This window comes from Trematomus bernacchii, unplaced genomic scaffold, assembly GCF_902827165.1.
Source record: "Trematomus bernacchii unplaced genomic scaffold, fTreBer1.1, whole genome shotgun sequence".
Classification (NCBI taxonomy): domain Eukaryota; kingdom Metazoa; phylum Chordata; class Actinopteri; order Perciformes; family Nototheniidae; genus Trematomus; species Trematomus bernacchii.
In genome coordinates this window covers 1,383,452-1,402,587 of record NW_022987649.1, presented here as the reverse complement: position 1 = coordinate 1,402,587, position 19,136 = coordinate 1,383,452, and positions in this window count along the sequence as shown.

The following is a 19,136-nucleotide window of genomic DNA, read 5'->3' as shown; positions in this document are numbered from 1 at the left end:
GGATTTATAGAGAAACAGCACCACAGCCGTAGGCTGGAGCCTGGACCGAGCAGTCTACAAACTGAGACGGTCTGGTCTATGGAGGTGTTCTTGTTTACATCACCTGGCGCAGCTCGTGAGGTGGCCTAGCAACCCGCTAGCAACATGCACAGCTGCAATAAGCTAACAAGCTAACTAAACCGAAATTGAGCCAGAACCTTTCCTTTTTTGTTTTACCATTTATTGAAGTGATTGATATTTCAGGCGGAGAGGACAATAGCCAGTTAAATATGGTTGATTAAGCTGTGTACTTCTAGCCAACAGTTATGTTAGCATTAGTTAGTTAACAGTAAGTAAATATAGGAGTAACCGATGTACTCCAGCCTGATCCAAATAAGGCTAACCTACGTCTGTTGCTCCCGGTCTGCACATTTTACGTTGCTTAAGGTAAGTGAACATGAAACTATTCAGCAAAACTTTCAGTAATAATCTAAGGTATTGAGTTTTTTTAATAATACTTGCATACAAATCTATAAATGCCTTCAGGTTTCTAAAATATATAATGTAGCATTTCCCTCCGAATAATGGTCGTAGACTTTACTGATGAATTAGAATTTATTTAAACTCCAGAGTCAACGTAAGAGTTTGAGCCTCTTCGGGGGGTGCTAACATTAACCGTACACTTTATTCTTCTCTCTCTCCGTCGTTATATATAGAAGATATTGCAACTTCCTGTCACCAGCGTAAACTCGCCTTCAAAATAAAAGCATTTTAAATAAAACAGGAAGTTAACCTAAATTACATTTAAAGGTGGGGTAGGTAAGTTTGAGAAACCGGCTCAAGATACACTTTTTGTTATATTCCATGGAATGCTCTTAACATCCCGATAGCAATGAATATCTTAACCTGTTAAGCCCGAGAGACCCCGGTACCGGGGCACTGCCGCAACATCTTGCAGGAAACAGTGTCTGAGGGCATGTTCATTTAATAAACTATGAATGTTTTATATCCATGTAACGGGAAGAATCTCATCTAACTGATCATTTTTATTTATTTTTCAAAAGAAAACCCACAATGCTAACACTGAGCCTCTGAATTAGCAACGAGCGAAAAATGCTAACAGATTACTGCACCGAAAATCACTCACAAAACCTTATTATTTATCTTTTCTCCACATCCATGACATCGATTCACATCGTGAGGTGACACAGAATCGATGGGTAGCCTCATTATCACTGAATTATACGAATTTGCGACGTTATAAACAAAAACAGAAATCAAAACAGGTGACGCTAGGTAGCTAAAAATGCTAACATTCTTACCTTGGCTCTGTAGTCTCTCCAAAGTGGTCTTCAATGGCATTAAAACGATAAAAACGCTGCTGAAGTTAATCCATAGGTTAATCCAATGTGTCTGTGTCCCTTTGAAATGATTTCTGATAATCCATGAGAAATAAGACGGATAATCCATGCTATTCCGTTTCTAGATGTCAGAGCTAGAATGTAGCTTCACTCTAATGCAAAATTACATGCGCAAAGCCCCCACCTTTTTGTTTCACAATGAGTGTGTGTGGGGGACTCCCCCTTCGATTCTATTGGCTCTAACGGTCGGAAAGAGGTGTCAACCATCAAAATCGACCAATGGGTTCCAGAGATATGAAGAAAAAAAACATTTCCACCCAAATCACCTCAGAGGTGGAGTGTTTTTGGCTAAACCTCTCTAAAAAGGTCAAATGTCACTTGTTTTGTATCAATCTTGATACAGGGTACTTATTATATGTTGTACTTTGGATTCCTAAAGCTTTTAGTCTACCTTACCATCATCCAAGGGTAGTTTTCACTAAGTAAAAAATAAATTTTGGACGGACACTATAATTTACAGTTTTTTACTATGTAAAATCTGAATTTTCTTTAAAATAAAAAACATTTATATTGATTTTGACTTTTCTACATCCAACTCACAGGTTTATCATTACTTTGAGAAAAAAGATTATTAATTTAACCCTTTTAGAAGGGAAGATATGGTCATTTGTTCTGGGAATGTCATTTTCGAGCCTGAGACCTGAAAAACAGGCTCAGGGCTTAACAGGTTAAGTGCTTTGACAAAAAATCCATAAAAAAATGTCATCTGTGGAAGCCGTAGTACTGTAAAAAGCACGACCAATCATTTTAACCGGCCCGGCTAAAATAACTGGATGGCCTACCTGCCTGTCAGCCTTCCATCTGTGCACAAACTTATCTTGTGCCCTCATTGGTCATGTGCGCGTTCGTGTGTGTTGGAGGAGGGGCTCTGTAAGGAAGTGGCAGATTTTTTCCGGCTGTGTATTTTCAAATTCTAGCGCACTCAAGCTGGTTTCTCCAAAATTACCTACCCCACCTTTAAGACGTATATAAAACTGTAACGAAAGCAACAAAAACAATGCAACATCCCCTTCAGTCTAACAGAACACACATTGGGTTATTTACATATATGTGGTAAATTCAACAGTGGATCCAGCAAAGATTCACATTTTTGTATGATTTTAGTTATTGATTTTTTGCTGTTACTTAATTTTAATAAATTCAAGGCAAGCTTAGTTACATGTGATGGTAGCTAGTTAGTGCTCTTACCTGTGTGCTTCCTCCACAACCAGACTGTATTAAAACTCTTAACTACCAGTTCTATCTACTTTAAACAATTAAAAAGACTACATATATTATTGATATACCAATCTTTATTTTTGGGGCCTCTTCTTTTAAATTAAACTTTCAGACGTGAGATATTAAAATACAGTAATAGTATTGTTTATTTAAAAAAACTGAGCCACTCCTAACAGTTAACTTCATATTTATTTTTGTCTAAAGCATTTATTACACACATTTTCCCCTCATATTCACAGTGTGGATCAATTGAGACAGCGTGGTGTCCAGAGAGCTGCAGAGACTTTGGGAGAAACCTCAGCGTGACGGATGTCCTGTCTGTGGGTTTGGCTGGAGAGGACTGAGGTGGAGTGGTCTTTCTCTGGGAGGAGGACGTGACCTGATGGAGGAGGACCAGGCCTGATGAAGAAACCACCAAACTGCATCTGTGAGCCCAGACTGGGCACAGCTGTCACAAACAAATGATGGTCCTGTTTGAATACACACTATTCAGTATGCAGATCTTTGTGTTCACAATAAAAGTGTATTTTCTTAGTGAATGTCTTGTATTGGTCTTTAATCTCATATCAGCTTTTCATTTTCTTCTGGCCCCTCAGAGAAAACGGTGAGGCAGTTGTGTCCTTCAGGTATGTCCTTTCCTAACAGAAATGACAAGAAACATCAAACATATGACATTATTGCAGAGCAAGTGTGTTATTTATGAAAGAGGTGTGTTTGTTTATTAAGCGGCTGTAGAAATAATATAGTTTTTTATTTTAATGTGTTTTTTAAAATTCATCACTTTGTACTACACAGATAATCAGATTATGAATGAACAGTCTGCAGTTAATCAACATTAAAATATATGTTATTATTAAATAATATTCAACTGTTATCAGAAATTAGTGTAAATGTTGGTAATAATATTAATAAAAACAACAAGGTTTGGGTTCGTTCGTTTAATATGATCAACGTTAACCAGTAAGCTTCAATAATCAACTCCAGCTCAACAAACCATATTGTAATATCTACGTTAACGTTATTTCTGGAAACATCTGGAAATGTGAGATTCATATTTTTCAGATACACAGATCTTATAGTGAGGTTAATCTCATACAGTACTCTGCTCTTCAACACTAATGTGACGCTAGCTGTCTGCATCGTCGAGCATAGCTATTTTAAATTAACAATAACATGCATACAGTTACCTAACTAGCAAACTAACTAATGTACAAGCATGACCTTATTTTACCAACCTCACCGAGAAGCCTTTTGTTCTACAGTATAATCCTTCTTAATGTTTTACACTTCTCTATTATGTTTTAACTTGTATGCTACGGATAGCATCGTTAGCACAGATGTAGCTTCGTCTCGCTTGTTAGCTGAATAAAAAGACCAGTAAGAAATAAAGTGCTTGAATTTCACTTACCGAAGAAACTGCATTCATGGACGGTCTGTTTGAACCGCAGAGCCATAAGATAAGTCCGATATTTCAATGAAGAATACTCCACCAGGCATCAACAAAGTGAATGTGAGAGTATTTCAGTAGTGTTTGTGCAAGGCCAGATGTTTTCAGTAGTGTGTGTGCGAGGTGAGTTTGCATTTTGGCCTACACGGCCCTTCATACTATCTGTCCAGCTTTCCTCCATCTGTACCTCAGATCACTGAAGCTTCATTTCTCCTCCTCTCACTCCTGTCTATCCAATGACTCTAAATATAACAACAAACAATTATAACATCACAAATACAAGTCATTAGTAATTAGTTAAAAGTAAAGTAAAATAAGAAATTAGGCATTTCTTCCTTATTTAATGCTGCATATTATAATAAAAAAAGGATCTATAGGTAGCCACTGTGTAATTAATGTCAAAACAGAACATATGCTTTACTTAACATATACATTATTAACCTGCCCATCGCATAGTATTCGGTTATGGATTCTCCTCCATAGAGCCGTGTAAAAAAGAGTCACTGTATTAATACACCTTCATCAGTGTACGAGAGAATACTGTATTAATACACCTTCATCAGTGTACGAGATAATACTGTATTAATACACCTTCATCAGTGTATTAATACACCTTCATCAGTGTACGAGATAATACTGTATTAATACACCTTCATCAGTGTATGAGATAATACTGTATTAATACACCTTCATCAGTGTATGAGAGTACTGTATTAATACACCTTCATCAGTGTATTAATACACCTTCATCAGTGTACGAGAGAATACCGTATTAATACACCTTCATCACAGTACACCAAGGATGTTGACATGTGGTTATGCTCTGTAGTTATTATGCAACAGAGAGGGGTTAATTCATAATGCTAATAATCATCTTTAACACCAAACGGAGGTCTGACATTGGACAAACACTGAAGCTGCTGCCATGCTGATGTCTCAGGCACGGGGACATTTACATGAGTTAAACAAAAGTCATTTGTCTAAAACTAAACTAAGTTGTAACCACTGTGTGTTCTTACAGGGCCTTCATGTTAATGTCAACTTCATATTATTGCAGTTATTAATTTATTTCAGTTGAATGTTGGAGTTTGTTGGATACTACATCTTAACGGCTGTCTGCATGAGAATAAATATGATAAACAAATTAAACCTAATGTCGGTAGTTATGACTTGGTCAAGACACATTTAGAATGTCCCTAATGGAGAATTACATCAATAATCTTTTTGTGGAAGCCAGTGCTGGAGAGGAACGTAATACTTTGTAGGCTTATTGAAGATGTTCACTTCATGTGTCGTCCTTCCTCTACTCCACTAGTACATTTGAAAGGTATACATTGGCCTTTTATACTCATTCCATCACCACCCTTTCACTGCCCCGCTTATAACATCAACTCTGAGAACTGTCTTCTTTACCAAGCCAAAGTCTGTGCCTTAAACTCACTTTAACACACACACACACACACACACACACACACACACACACACACACACACACACACACACACACACACACACACACACACACACACACACACACACACACACACACACACACACACACACACACACACACACACACACACACACACACACACACACACACACACACACACACACACACACACACACACACACACACACACACACACACACACACACACACACACAGTGCCCCCCCCCCCGCCCCCTATAGAGGGCAGAGCTCTGCCAACCCCTCAGGCTGCATGTCTGTATCAGAGGAGAGCAAACCGCGAGGGGGGGAGGGCGTAGTGGAGAGGCTGCAGTGACAAAAGTGGCATTTCCAGAGTGCATCAACAGATACCCCCCTACCCCCCCAATCCCTACCTCACCCATCCCCATGCATCCTCCGCCCGCCCTCCCCAGCCCCAGGCCTCATAAAATTGGACTTATGGCTATGTTGCAGCATAAATAAGTCCCTTTGATAGTTAGTGGGAGAAGTTATGACCCCCCCGGGTGGGAGGGGGCAGTGGGCCTGGTGGTGGCTCTCCGGACCCCCGTGGCTCTGATCCTCGCCCCGATTCAGGGCACGCTCTCTTCATTACCGCCGGCCACCGGGGACTTGTTTTTTCTGCAAGATTAATGAGTGCCGCGGAAATTCTCCAGCGCAGCTCGATAATTAAGTCTTTGTTTATCAAAAAACAAGTTATATTAGGAGCAGGAAATTCGCAGTAATTATTCATAATCCTAACAATTCAAGTGTAGCTACCTCATTTGCCTGTGTAATTCTGCTTTTTAATTTCTTGCATACATTTGCATATTAATTTTGCCCATCGGCTGCTGCTGGGGCTCTGACAGTTTTTTTTTTTTACTTCTTCTTTCCCTCCCCTCTCCTCGCTTGGTGTGATGTTTTGCGAGGGAGGGGGAGGGGGGGGGGGGGCTCAGTTGGGTGGCATTTCGGGCTGGGTGTAATGATAAATTATGAATTTTTCTAATTTGACGCATAATGAAGTAACCCCTTCTCATCCGCTTCCTCTCTGTCTCGCTGATCCTCCCTCTCCGGCCCATCAGACACCCCCCCCCCCTCACCCCGACCTTCAGCCATGTGGTCATTAGGGACAGAGGAGCCACGTCTCATTGGTGTCAAAGGCTGCCTGGTGGGCGATGGAGAGCACTGCCCCCCCCCGGCCAACTTCCTGTCTGACTCTGACTCTCTGCCCTCACCCGCCTGCATCCTCTCCTCTGCTCCTCTTGTTTCCTTCTCTCCTCTCCTCTTTCTACTCTTCTTCTGTTTCCATATTCCTCTCATTCCTCTCCTCTCATCCCAACGCTCGCCTCCTATCAACTCTTCTCCTTTCTTCTATTTCTTCTCTCCTTAAATCTCTTCTTCTCCTCTCTTGTCCTCCCCTATCCTCTTTGTGCCATTTATTTTGTAATAACTTTCCCTATGCTTTCCTCTTTTCCTCTCTCCTCACCAATCCCCTTTTTCCTAATTTCTTTCCTCTCTCTTGTCATCTTCTTTTTCCTTTTCTTATCTCCTCACATCTTGTCTCTTGTTTCCTTCTCTCCTCCTCACCCTTTCACTTCTTTCCTCTTCCGTTTTTTCTTTCAACCCATTGCTTTGCTTTGATTCTATCCTCTTGTCTCCTTACCATGCTACCTTTCTTTCTTTGCATTTGTGTCCTTCTTCGTCTCCTCTTATCTTCTCTCCCCTCCCTTCCTCCTCTCCTATTTCCTCCCCTCTCTTCCTCTTCCTCCTTCCCTCACAAAGAGGCTTATGTCCCTGTTAGTGCAGATGTTGTGTATAACTCTGTGCGTACATGTGTGTGTGCCCTCCGTGTTTATGGCGTGTTTGTACATCTGAGGACGAGCAGAACCCCCCCCCCCCCCCCCGTCCTTGATGAAAACATCTTGGCGGTGCGCTGACATATGTTTAAGTGGTGAGAGTGCAGCGTTTGTTAAGTGCTTAGCGTTACACAACACTGACTGCCGCTGTCATAAATAAATGAATATTGATGATCTCGGTCCTGTGATGCACGCTGGGTGAAACGCTTCCAAATAAAACCCTGCAGCCATTCACACTACATGCATCTCACTGCCATACACACTAATAACACACATACAGTGACCTTTGACCTGCTCTTCTGATAATACACTGTGAATTAGGAAAATGACAAGAGTTTGACTCTCAGGTGACATGTTTAGTGATGAGATAATAGTCCAGATAATAAAACAACACCATGGAAGTTGTATGTGAGAAGAACAGATGGATGACATATAGAAGGAAACACTCTTAATAAGTTGTTCTTCTTGCAGAGCAGCTTAATGCTCATTTCATACATTCTGTGTAGAAACTCTACAGGAGGTATGCAAACTATTCCATTTGAACAAGAGGATCAATTGCTTATTGTATCATAAACATCATGTGGTTTGCCGTGCAGGTCATCAAACAACCTTTACTGTACATCTGTACATGCTCAGATTTGGGTCAAAATCTAGCATTATGAGATATTTCAAATGGATTTATGCATTCATTTTCAGTATATTGCATTACGATTCAACCTTCTCTTTTCTGGAACACCAGCCTTTTCTTCTTTTATAGTATTTTTAAGCAATATCATAGTTTACTAACCCAAACATGATCAAATATGACCTGTCTGTCTGTCAGCAGGATTCTGAAAACACTACTGGCCCAAAGAACCAATTCAAGTTTAGAGCAGGTCCAAACACAAATCATTTTTCACTGTCGATTTAAAAACTCTTCATCGCAAGTGCTAATTTGAAATGAGACCGTCGCTGATAAAGGCATTTCTTAGGTGCAGAGAAAAGAAACAAAAGTTTGGGCCGAAGTTACAGCTGCTTTTTATATGAAATCTGATATACTGTATGTATATTATTGAATCAGTTTTGTTATCATCATACCGTTATTTTGTTCTCTCTGAGGATAATGGTTTCCATTCAAAGCACAGACGTGGTTCTTCTTCTATCCCCCTCGCCGCAGCATGCTCCGCGTCTCAAAGCCCACGTAAATGTCACAGATTAAACTGCAGCATATTGTTGGATCAGATGCACTGGAGTAGAACTGCTGCCTTCCTGCTGTATACAAGCACACATATTGTCACCCCATTAGGCAAACTGATGTTGATGCAAGCGCTCTGTGGCCCCTGACCCCTGTGCACACCGGCCTTGTTCTCGGATTAGAAGTCATCGCTTGTGCATGTTCTCCATCTATTTGCAGGGTGTCAAAGTTCAGCCATTGCAAACAATTTATGCATAACGCTGTCCATCACAGCCAGCTCAACTAATGTGCAAACCTCTGAATAATCATGGAGGAGAGGAGAGGATGGAGACAGAGATGGAGAGAATCATTAAGGGAGAGGAAGGGAGAGTGGCGAGGAGTCATCGGGCACATGGGTGACGGGTAATGTGTGATCGGATGGCGGGGACACGACCCTGGTAATTGTGAGGTGTCAAAGCATCCTGCTGCCACCACAGAGGGCTGGCTCTAAATCTGGGTGACACTGGGCCACACGGTGGGGGCAAGGGTGGGGGTCCAGGTCAAACCGGATGACACCCAGTCAAAGGCGGTGACATCTGAATCCAACACCACGGCAGCAGGAGGACTGCCGACAGCCAGAACAGCTTTGTCTCGCTTTCCAGCAATTAACCCATGGAGCACAGCATCCAGTGTGGAATGGTGTCCTGCACAACCCATTACACTAACAACACAATACATGTAATAACTAATATGTCTGTACCTTTTAGAATATTTTAATATGAATGAATAAATAATCAAATGTGCTTTTTACGGTGGCCCACAGGTGCAAACGCCCAAAGATGTTCCATTAGGAGAAACGCGCTGCACTGCAAATAAAAAAACACAAATGTGCCAAAACCCAAGCAAATGAAGAAACATCTTCACCAACTTGACAACACATGTGCAGCAAGTAGAAAACATTCATCAAACTCAACGAAATGCTTTAAAAACCTAACGCTACAAACAGAAAACGCTGCAAGAAGCTGGAAACACAACGGAAACCAGGGCATGTGTTGTCAAGTTGGTGAAGATGTTTCTTTTTGCTTGGGTTTCGGCACATTTCTGCTTTTATCTTTGCATCGTTTTGTAAAGTGCAGCACGTTTCTACTAATGGAAGTGTTTTAGGCCGTTGTCGACCGATGCCAAGAGTTTGAATGAATGAATGTTTTAATGATTCACACCTTGCTCCAAAGCAGAATCTCTTGACAGTTTGTGTAAAGTTAAATGTCAGAACAACAGTGTAGTCTTTGATCTGTTGGGTGTGAAGCCTACACATCTGGATCCAGCCTTTCAGTGTCTGCATTTTGCAATCACAGTTGATTTGAGCAAGTTCCTTTTTACTTTCTTGATGCGTATTCAGTCACTGGATTCTGCATTTAAATATGACATTTTCTATTTCTCAGAGAAGCAGTTACATTTGTGTTGCAGTTGGCAAAGACTTAGTTTCAAACCTGCTAACAGCGTTTTTCCTACATACAGGTATATCACGAATATGTGTCTTAATAAGTGTTTTAACATGATTTAAAGTTTGAAAATAAACCTAGAATCTGGGGCTGGTCCTGCTACAGAGCCAGAGCCAATCAGGGGCCTCGTTAAAGATCTGTCGCCATGGCGAGAATGCAGTGGTGGGCCGTCAGAGCCAGAAGGCCTTCTCTGCTAAACACTATCAGAATCACTGACTAACCTTTTAATATCGTTTCACATTAACATGTATTATATTATTTGAAGGCCTTCAGAATCAAAAGTGCGGGCCTTGTAGATAAATGGCAATGGCTGTTGCATTGACCAATCAGATTTTGAGTTGGCAACACCGAGGCCATCCAGCAGGCGTACGATAACATTGGCATTTTCGCGTAATCTCATTGGATTTTAAGAGCAAGTAAACAGTGTCTAGCGCGTGTAGCGACCGGTAGGGACCTGCTGGCACACCACAGGTGCAGCGACCTTAACTACCTGCACAAGAAAGAAATGAGCGTTTAGATTTGAAAGCAGTTTTTTTAAACCACAATGGCTGACAGCGGAGGATACATTTAATTGGTGAAGCTAGCAAGCCTTTCGCATCCGGGGGAAGGGTTTGAAACTTTAGTTGTCTAACCAAGGCAGCGGAGAGACACCAAAGCACAGCTGGTTTATTCTTGAGGAAAGATAGCAGGATGGATTTTGTCAACAAATAATCACTATTGGTGAGTATAGGCTATAATGAATGGCTTTTATTTAAATGTTTGGATATTTGTTTTGTCATTTTATTAAGTATATATGATGCTTCTTTGCTACAGGCTCTCTTCAGTGTCCGGCATCTATATCAGGTCAATCAATCAAAGTTTATTTATAGCCCAATATCAAACATTTTACATTTGTCTCAGGGGACATTAGTGTTTGTACAGAATATGAATACGAATATGACACCCTCTGTCATTGGAGCCTCACATCAGACAAGGAAAAACTCCCAAAGAAACCCCCCAGTTAATGGGGAAAAACGGAAGAAACCTCGTGGAGAGCAACAGAGGAGGACAGACGTGCAGTAGGTGTCGTACTATACATAAAAAAATCATATGTTTATATATAAGAAAATCATGTGTCGATGTATAACAACCAACACTTGTATTAACTGTTTTGTGGAGGCCAAAACACTTCCTGTGTCTGAATGAAGCAGCCACTGTGACACTGAGCCCCCCCCCCACCCACCCACCCACCCTCTGAGCTCCACCAGGACAGACTGCCCCCACAGGCCTGTGTGCTGCGCTGCCAGGGGGGGGGCTGTCAGGTGGAGACGCAGTGAGAGGTACACACACTCACAGAGGTAAAGCTGGTGTGTGTGTGTGTGTGTGTGTGTGTGTGTGTGTGTGTGTGTGTGTGTGTGTGTGTGTGTGTGTGTGTGTGTGTCTGTCTGGGGGGGGATTTGTTGAAGTTGAAGCCTGTTCTTTTGTGGCACCCAGCCTTCTGATCATTTACATCAAGTTGACATTCGGAGAGTTTACTCTGGGGTCTGTAATTGTATTCTTTCGCCAGTTCTGCATTGCCAACCGTGAAAATGGAATCTTATCAACCCTGACCAATTTTTAATGTACAAAATGAATTGGCAGGGGTTCAAAAAAAGGGGGAGCTACAATTCAAATCAGGTGAATGATACATGGAATTCTTTTTTTCAGAGAATGATTGAGATGCCCACCGCCGCAACCCCCCCCCCCCCTGCACCTCCCTCCACCTTATCACCCACACTGCATTCAGCTATCACATTACATCGGATTTATTTCTCTTTCACAGCAAGGGCAGGCATGGGAGGGGGCTACTGGCTGGTTTCTGTGTGTGTATTCCTGCATGCTGCATGTATGAGGTATATACATACCCGTGGAGATTCTGTATGAACGCATGTTCATTGTGTGCAGGAGGAGACGCTTGAAAGAAATGTGTCAGCAAAATGGCACAGGGGTTAACTTGCCACATTTTCAGGGACCTCTGAGGTGAGTGAGCTGATTGGACTGAAACACCAAAAAGTGCAGCCACCAGAAAAACAGACCAGAAGCTTTATATGTTGTTAAAACGCAAATCTGTCTTTTCTAAATGGGGTTGGATGTGAATTTGGTTATAAGAGGAAGATGGTTTCTGAGAGAAGAGTTTGTTCTGCTCACAATAAAAACATAACTTCATGAAATTGTATCTGAATGATCAAAGAAATCAAAATGGTTAATACTTATTAGCAAATGTTCAGAAAACAGATATTACATTTCTCTCTTATTGAGCTATAAATCGTGCAGCGCATACTTTACCCCAGGTGTGCCTGGGTATACTCATCCCTTCAGAGTTCCAGTGAAACTGTTGCTCTGTAACTTCCTCGTCTGTATTCTCTTACGTTCTTTCAATATTTGAATGTGTTGTCTGACTTGGCAGTGATCTTCTTTCTAATTACTGCGCACAATTGTTAAATTGGTTGGAGGGTTTTTTATAGATTTTCTTTTCTTTAGTCAATTAGCAAGTGTTTTCTTCATTTGCAAAGCGTTGAGTCCACTGATGGCCACTATCTTTTGGGTATTGATTTGATGTGGTCTATTTTGCCATAAATTAAAAAAAAAAGACATCTTAGGTTGGCCTTTTTGCCTTTATTTGCACTTAATCAGTCCATTCCTGCGCTGTTGTAAGTACAATGTGAGACTTTTAAACTATGCCACCTGTCTATTTCTTTTCATTTACTCATATAACATTAGACATTAAGAACAATTGTTATTTGTCATGTTTAAAGATACTGTTTGGGAGTTGTCCCTCTCCATACTCTTTAGTACCAACTACTAACTTCCGGGTGTTTATCCATTTCCAAAACTCAGTTCCATCTTTCAGGTTATTGTTTTCAGAGCTCAGGACGACACAGATCAGATGCTCCACTCCTGAACTCCCTGAGGGGCAAAAGAGATAAAAAGAGGATAATATGGTGGAAAAACAAAGGGAGCAAAATGAAAGCCATACATATGTTCAAATCACAGCAGTAATAAAGATTAAGTAGAAGTTAATGGCATCCTCAGTCATGCTCGTGGAGGTAATCTCTCTTTTTTAAATCACAATTAGATTTGGAGGGGAGGAACAAACAGGGGGTGAGACTTTGGCGTAATATTTTAATCAAATTGTCATGAGTGAGTGGATACAATTAGAGAGGCTGTCAGTCACTAAGGCAGAGACCCTGTTGTTGTTCAGCTGGCAGGAGGCTGGGGGTGGGAACTGTGAGAGGGCATCTCATCAGGTGCAGTGGCATTCTGGGACAGTGGTCACCACTTCTAAAAATGGCCACCAAACACCTCAGAGGAATGGTAGCTTTCTTTGGTGTCTGCAAGCACACTGAGGCAGTGTGTGGAGCTGTGTGCAGGTGTGTGTGAGAGACAGGCCTGGTAACTTGGAGATTATGAGAAACAGATATTCTAATCTAATTGAGAAAACACACAAAAGAATAATAATATAGGCATGGCCTAATGAGCAAATGTTATAGAATGAAGCAAAATGACTCCATGTGAAGAAATCAAGAGGATACAATAGGGAGGGTTAACTGTGCAGACACGGAAAAGAGCCTTAGAAAATGATGAAACAAGCAAATAACTAATCCATTATGTTCCTTATTCCCACCCTGACCCCCCTCCCTACTTTCATTCCCCTCCATCCGCTCTTTTGCATGAGCACTCTTAAGCCTAAACAAGTGTGAAAACGGTCGCTTATTAGCCCATTTTGGGCCAGGGCAGACATGAGCACAAACACAATCTGTGTTATCTGTGATCTGGGAGCACAGTTTGCTCATGGTGAGATAATCAATTTGTGACATACCTAAAGAAGACCAGGGGTGGTTTCCCTTAATTGGGCCATTACTGAAGCAAGAGGCATTGACTAACGAGAAGGGGGCTGTTACGCCCCGTCCTCTACCAAGTGGTAGTGGCTCGTGGGAAGACCCGCACTTATCGGCGAGCATTTATTAAAGCGCACAGCCGTTACTCACATGTGCCCACCGGCAAACGAACCACGTCTGGAGGACGGCAAAAACAAACAAAAAGAAGAAGGGGGCCTGAGCCAACCAGTCCACTGGCCGTAGGATCCAGAACTTCCCTCCTCTACCCAGAGATCTAACAGAAGAAAAAACCCTACGGGAAAAATAAAGCCACGAGAAAACCTACACTAATGGGGTCCTCCAGATTTCACACACATAGCAACAAAAGAAATCTACAGATCCAAACGGCATCCGAAGGTTTGTTCAGGGGAAAAGGCGGGGCCTCTTCTCCTCCAGCTTCTCCTTTTTAAATCCCCAGCTGAATGGCATTAGGACACCTGGGGGAGGCGGAGCCAGGGGCGGGCCAGGTGTACCTGCGCAGCAGAGAGACAGAGAAAAACAACAAGAGCGAGCACGTAACAGGGGCTCTGTTATTATTAGCTAGACACCACATTATTTCTCCCTCCACTGGCTTCACTGGCTGGTTTCTCACCCCTCAGTTAGGAAGCATAAACAAATCCATTTCAGACAAAGATCTGAGTTGAAGTGGTGTTTCATCCATCAGAGATTCATTTAGTTCTTTAAAGAACAATCATCAGATTTGCTGATGACACACATCTCTCCATGTACACCAGACTATGGCATCACCTTCCAACTGTTTTGGTTGAAACATGATGGCCGCTTTATTTATTTAACTTTTTACATGTTTAGACTAATAGAAGCTATCTTTCCCAACCAAAGCCTACTCTCCACCCTCACATCCAGTATACACAGTGTATATATATATATATATACAGTAATTATGATTTATCAAATTAATTTGTCAGAGCCAATTCATCACTCCCAAAGACATGCTAAAGAGCAAATTGACATGTTAGCACACACTCCGAGGACAAGTTTCTCCTCCAACATTTGGTACATCTAATTAAACACAATGGATGTCAGATGGAGTGACTGATGCCAGGCGTGATGGTGTTCGCGGCGGAAAAAATGAACTCAAGCAAAACCAAAAGCGTAGCGCCGTGTGACAACGAGGGAGCCGCTTCAGCCGGCCAGACATCCACTCCACGTCGCTCTTTTCCGATTCATTTAGCTGCCACTAAAAATTGTGAAATATGCCGGAATTCTGCTGATGTGCTGCGTAGCCGAGGCATCTACAGCATTCTTATTTCATCAGAACTCCAGAGAAGAAGTAGTTGGGGTGAAGCAAACATAGCTGTCAACTACAGAACCATCACTACATCATGACATCCTCTTTATTTGGAGTTGGTGATTTTTTTAGTTACTATCATAATCATAACATGGTGAAAAATTAAAAAAAACTAAAATGTTTGCCAAGGTGTCCAAACTGGATTCAGGTTGGTATATCTGCATCCCTTTTTATGACACTAGTTTAGAGGATGAATATTGATCATAAATACATCATTATAAACCATCCTTCAAAAGCAACACTTTGATACTGTATGCAATGATTTGGCTTTAATAGAGGCCATCAAACATACATCTCTGCACCAAAAGTCAACTCTGATATGACATAAAGGTCATTTTAACACCTGTTCACTGCAGCTTTAGAATCTGTTTTTCAAACTGATTAATGACAATTTCCCACTTGCATGTTGTATATTCTATATACGATCTAATAATAAACCTCAAGTTATCTTCATGTCCGTCACTGAAGGCGCTCTGGAGCCTCATAGCAAACACAAAAGGCAGCTTTACTCCCGAGTGGAACACATAATATTTCTCGGGCGATAAACAGCCGTTGAGAAAAGAGCAGTAAACACCTGAGGCAGGGTAGTAAAAGTAAATGGTATGTCCTCTGCATTTACACACCGGCCCATCCATCAGAAGGGAAACATCCTGGAGACATGGCAGGACAGGTCTGCAGGGGGAGGGCGTGTTGGAGGGTGGAGGGGATGGAAGAGTGCTCGTTGGGATTATGGCCGTGAAGTAAAAAAAACAAAAAACGATCCTTAATCTAAAGCAGCATGTCATTGCTAGGCCCAGTCATGGTATAAAGAAAATGTTGGAATTGTAATTTTTTAATAGAGCGATGATGTATTTTTGTGGGCTGACCCGGAAGTTAGCATCGCAAAGGGGCCTCCACAAAATGCATGTGATTTTCACATTGGATTTCTGTATGTTGCACAAAATAAGCTCTGTGACAAAGACACATTTATATCCATATATTAATGCCACTTTGTGATTTTTGAAGTGTAAATGCAAAAGTAAAAAGCAACAGTTAGGCTATATATCGAGTACATCACAGTCGCATGGCTGCGCATCACCACTGCTGCAAAAGGTGGATAATGTTCATAGCTCTCCAACCTGCCATTTCTATCAAAGGTGCTGGAGAAAGTAATTGCCATTCAGATTCAGGAACATCTCAAACTCAATAAGCTCTTTGAAAAATTCCAGTCTGGTTTCCGCCAGGGCCACAGTACAGAAACTGCCTTAGTGAGGGTGACCAACGACCTGCTGATGACAGCTGACAATGGATCTCCATCTCTCCTCCAGTGGCGGCGCTAGGGGGTGGCTACTTGGGGGTGGCTACTTGGGCTCAAGCCCCGGATGTTTTCTGAAAATGTTTCACTTAAAACATTTTTTTTTTTTTTTTTTTAAACGTCTCGTGAGTAATGTGCAGTACCGGAGTCCAACAGAGAGGCAGCAGCTGCAGGACAGTAGCCTGCATACTGTGTAGCCTTCCCTGCCCTGAAGAAGAAGTGATCCTTCCTGATCAGTGCCTGACGAGTTAAAGCTAAAGTTATGGATATTAGAAAGAAATTGTCATCAAAGCAGGCGCCACAAGCTGCTGCAGCTGCAGCAGTATCAGCAGCTGACAACAATGACATCACCAGCAGTGATGAAATGGATGATGTTTCAGGTTTTTGTCCGCTTTAAGGTGGTGGTACATTTGTGCTGTCGCAGCAACAACAACAACAAAATTCCCAACCCCATTCCCATTTCATTCCCCATCTGGGCTAAGCCCCGGATCTCCTACAATCCTCAATCCGCCCCTGCTCTCCTCATCCTCCTGGATCTAACTGCAGCATTTGACACCGTTGACCATGACATTCTACTCCATCGTCTTCGCTCGACAATTGGACTCTCTGACTCGGCCCTAAACTGGTTCACCTCATATCTCACCGGGAGGACATGATAAGTGTCGTTCGAATGAGCTGTGTGGGGTTTGTTCAACTTTTAAAGTATGTTTGAATGGTGATATACACAGTGATAGATGTTAAGGACTAACGTTTATAATAAATACATTTGTATTGATTTTAAGATCTTTTCATACAATCATACGTATTGGGATCATTTGTATTAATGTGGACCGGAGGGAGAGGGGGACGAGCATAAGTTTCACTTTCCTTTTTTATTTCAATTCCAACTTTGGTCATGAAGAATATGTTTCTCTGTTGTCCCCGTTCATAAAGCATAAAACAACAGCATCAGAGCACGGTGCAGAGTCTCTAGATGAGTTTACAGTAGTCCCTCATTCTTATTAAACATCCATGTTGTAGTCCGCTGTATAGAAAACTGTAGTTTCCATAGTTTCCCCACAGCAGCAGGCGCACATTTATGACCTCCGCTGGCGCATCATAAACACGTCGGATAGTGAAAGTGCAGTCGGATTCTCTAAAGTACCGCAGTCTCTTCTCCTAAATCCTTTTGAATTCTCCTATCCACTATCCCTTAACCCCGTGACGTTTCACTCAGAGGTCAAGGAATAGACGATAGGGTTAGAATTTAGGAGCTGATTTTTGGATTATTTGACCGCAACCAAAGTTTTAAAAGCTTGACCAATTAAAACTAGGGCTGTCAGTCGATTAAAAATATTTAATCGCGATTAATCGCATGATTGTCCATAGTTAATTGCGATTAATCGCAAATTAATCGCACATTTTTTATCTGTTCTAAATGTACCTTAGAGGGATATCTTTCAAGTTTTTAATACTCTTATCAACATATGAGTGGACAAATATGCTTTATATGTTTGTTTATTATCATTTGAACAATGACAAATATTCTCATGAATATTAAACACAACAACCTCTGAACATTACAAATATTCGCCTCAATTCAACCTGGAACCTCTCTCATACAATAATACAGTGTGTGTGTGTGTGTGTGTGTGTGTGTGTGTGTGTGTGTGTGTGTGTGTGTGTGTGTGTGTGTGTGTGTGTGTGTGTGTGTGTGTGTGTGTGTGTGTGTGTGTGTGTGTGTGTGTGGAGAGAGACACTGTGATGGATCGTTGGAGCTATGTGCAACTCAAGGCATATATGCTCGAATGGGAGCTGCCTGGACGCTGCAATCATGTTGCGCGCACTATCCGTGCTGAGTGTGCTGACTTTTCGTACAATGTCCCACTGGCAGGCTACCTGCATAAAGTCAAGTGCTCGGCGCAGTTGTCGGCGAAATGTCATTGAAACAGCTCCTTATATCCGTTAGCGCAGCTAGCTAGCACCAGATGCTAACAACAACACGTAAGGTGTGCCTCGCTCGCGCGAGTCGCGCCACACATACACACTCCCTCCCGGTCCTCCCGATGGCCAGTCCGGGCCTGCCGGTGAGCGTGGAAGTGTGGTCTGCCACAAGCGGGCGGTAGGAGCGGGGCTGTCAGCATCAGCTTGTAGATGGTATTTTACACTCGATGCGCTCTGAAACTACGGCGGCCGAGGACAAAAAATACACATGCATTAATCGCGTTAAAATAATTAGTGGCGTTAATTTTTTTTTGCGTTAACGCGTTAACTTGACAGCCCTAGTTAAAACATATGTTTTATGAACCCTATCAAACATCTTCAGATATATATCTCTCCTCTCCAGCTCTGTTGTGTTTCCTGATGCCTTACTTTCTCTGCTGTGTAAAAGCACACATTTCCCATAACTATTTAAAACACTATTGTACAGCATCACAAACCCCCCCTCTCATCCATGCTGGCATTTTACATTATGCACAGCGTTATCAATAATCATCACAAGACTAAATGTCTCTTTATGAATGTGTTGTGCCTGAGGCCTGAGCCGGGGGGGCCTGACTGAGAGCCCTGTTCATGCCAATGTGATTTCTACTCATTTGTCTACATCACGGGCCATGCATCAGGCAGAGATTGA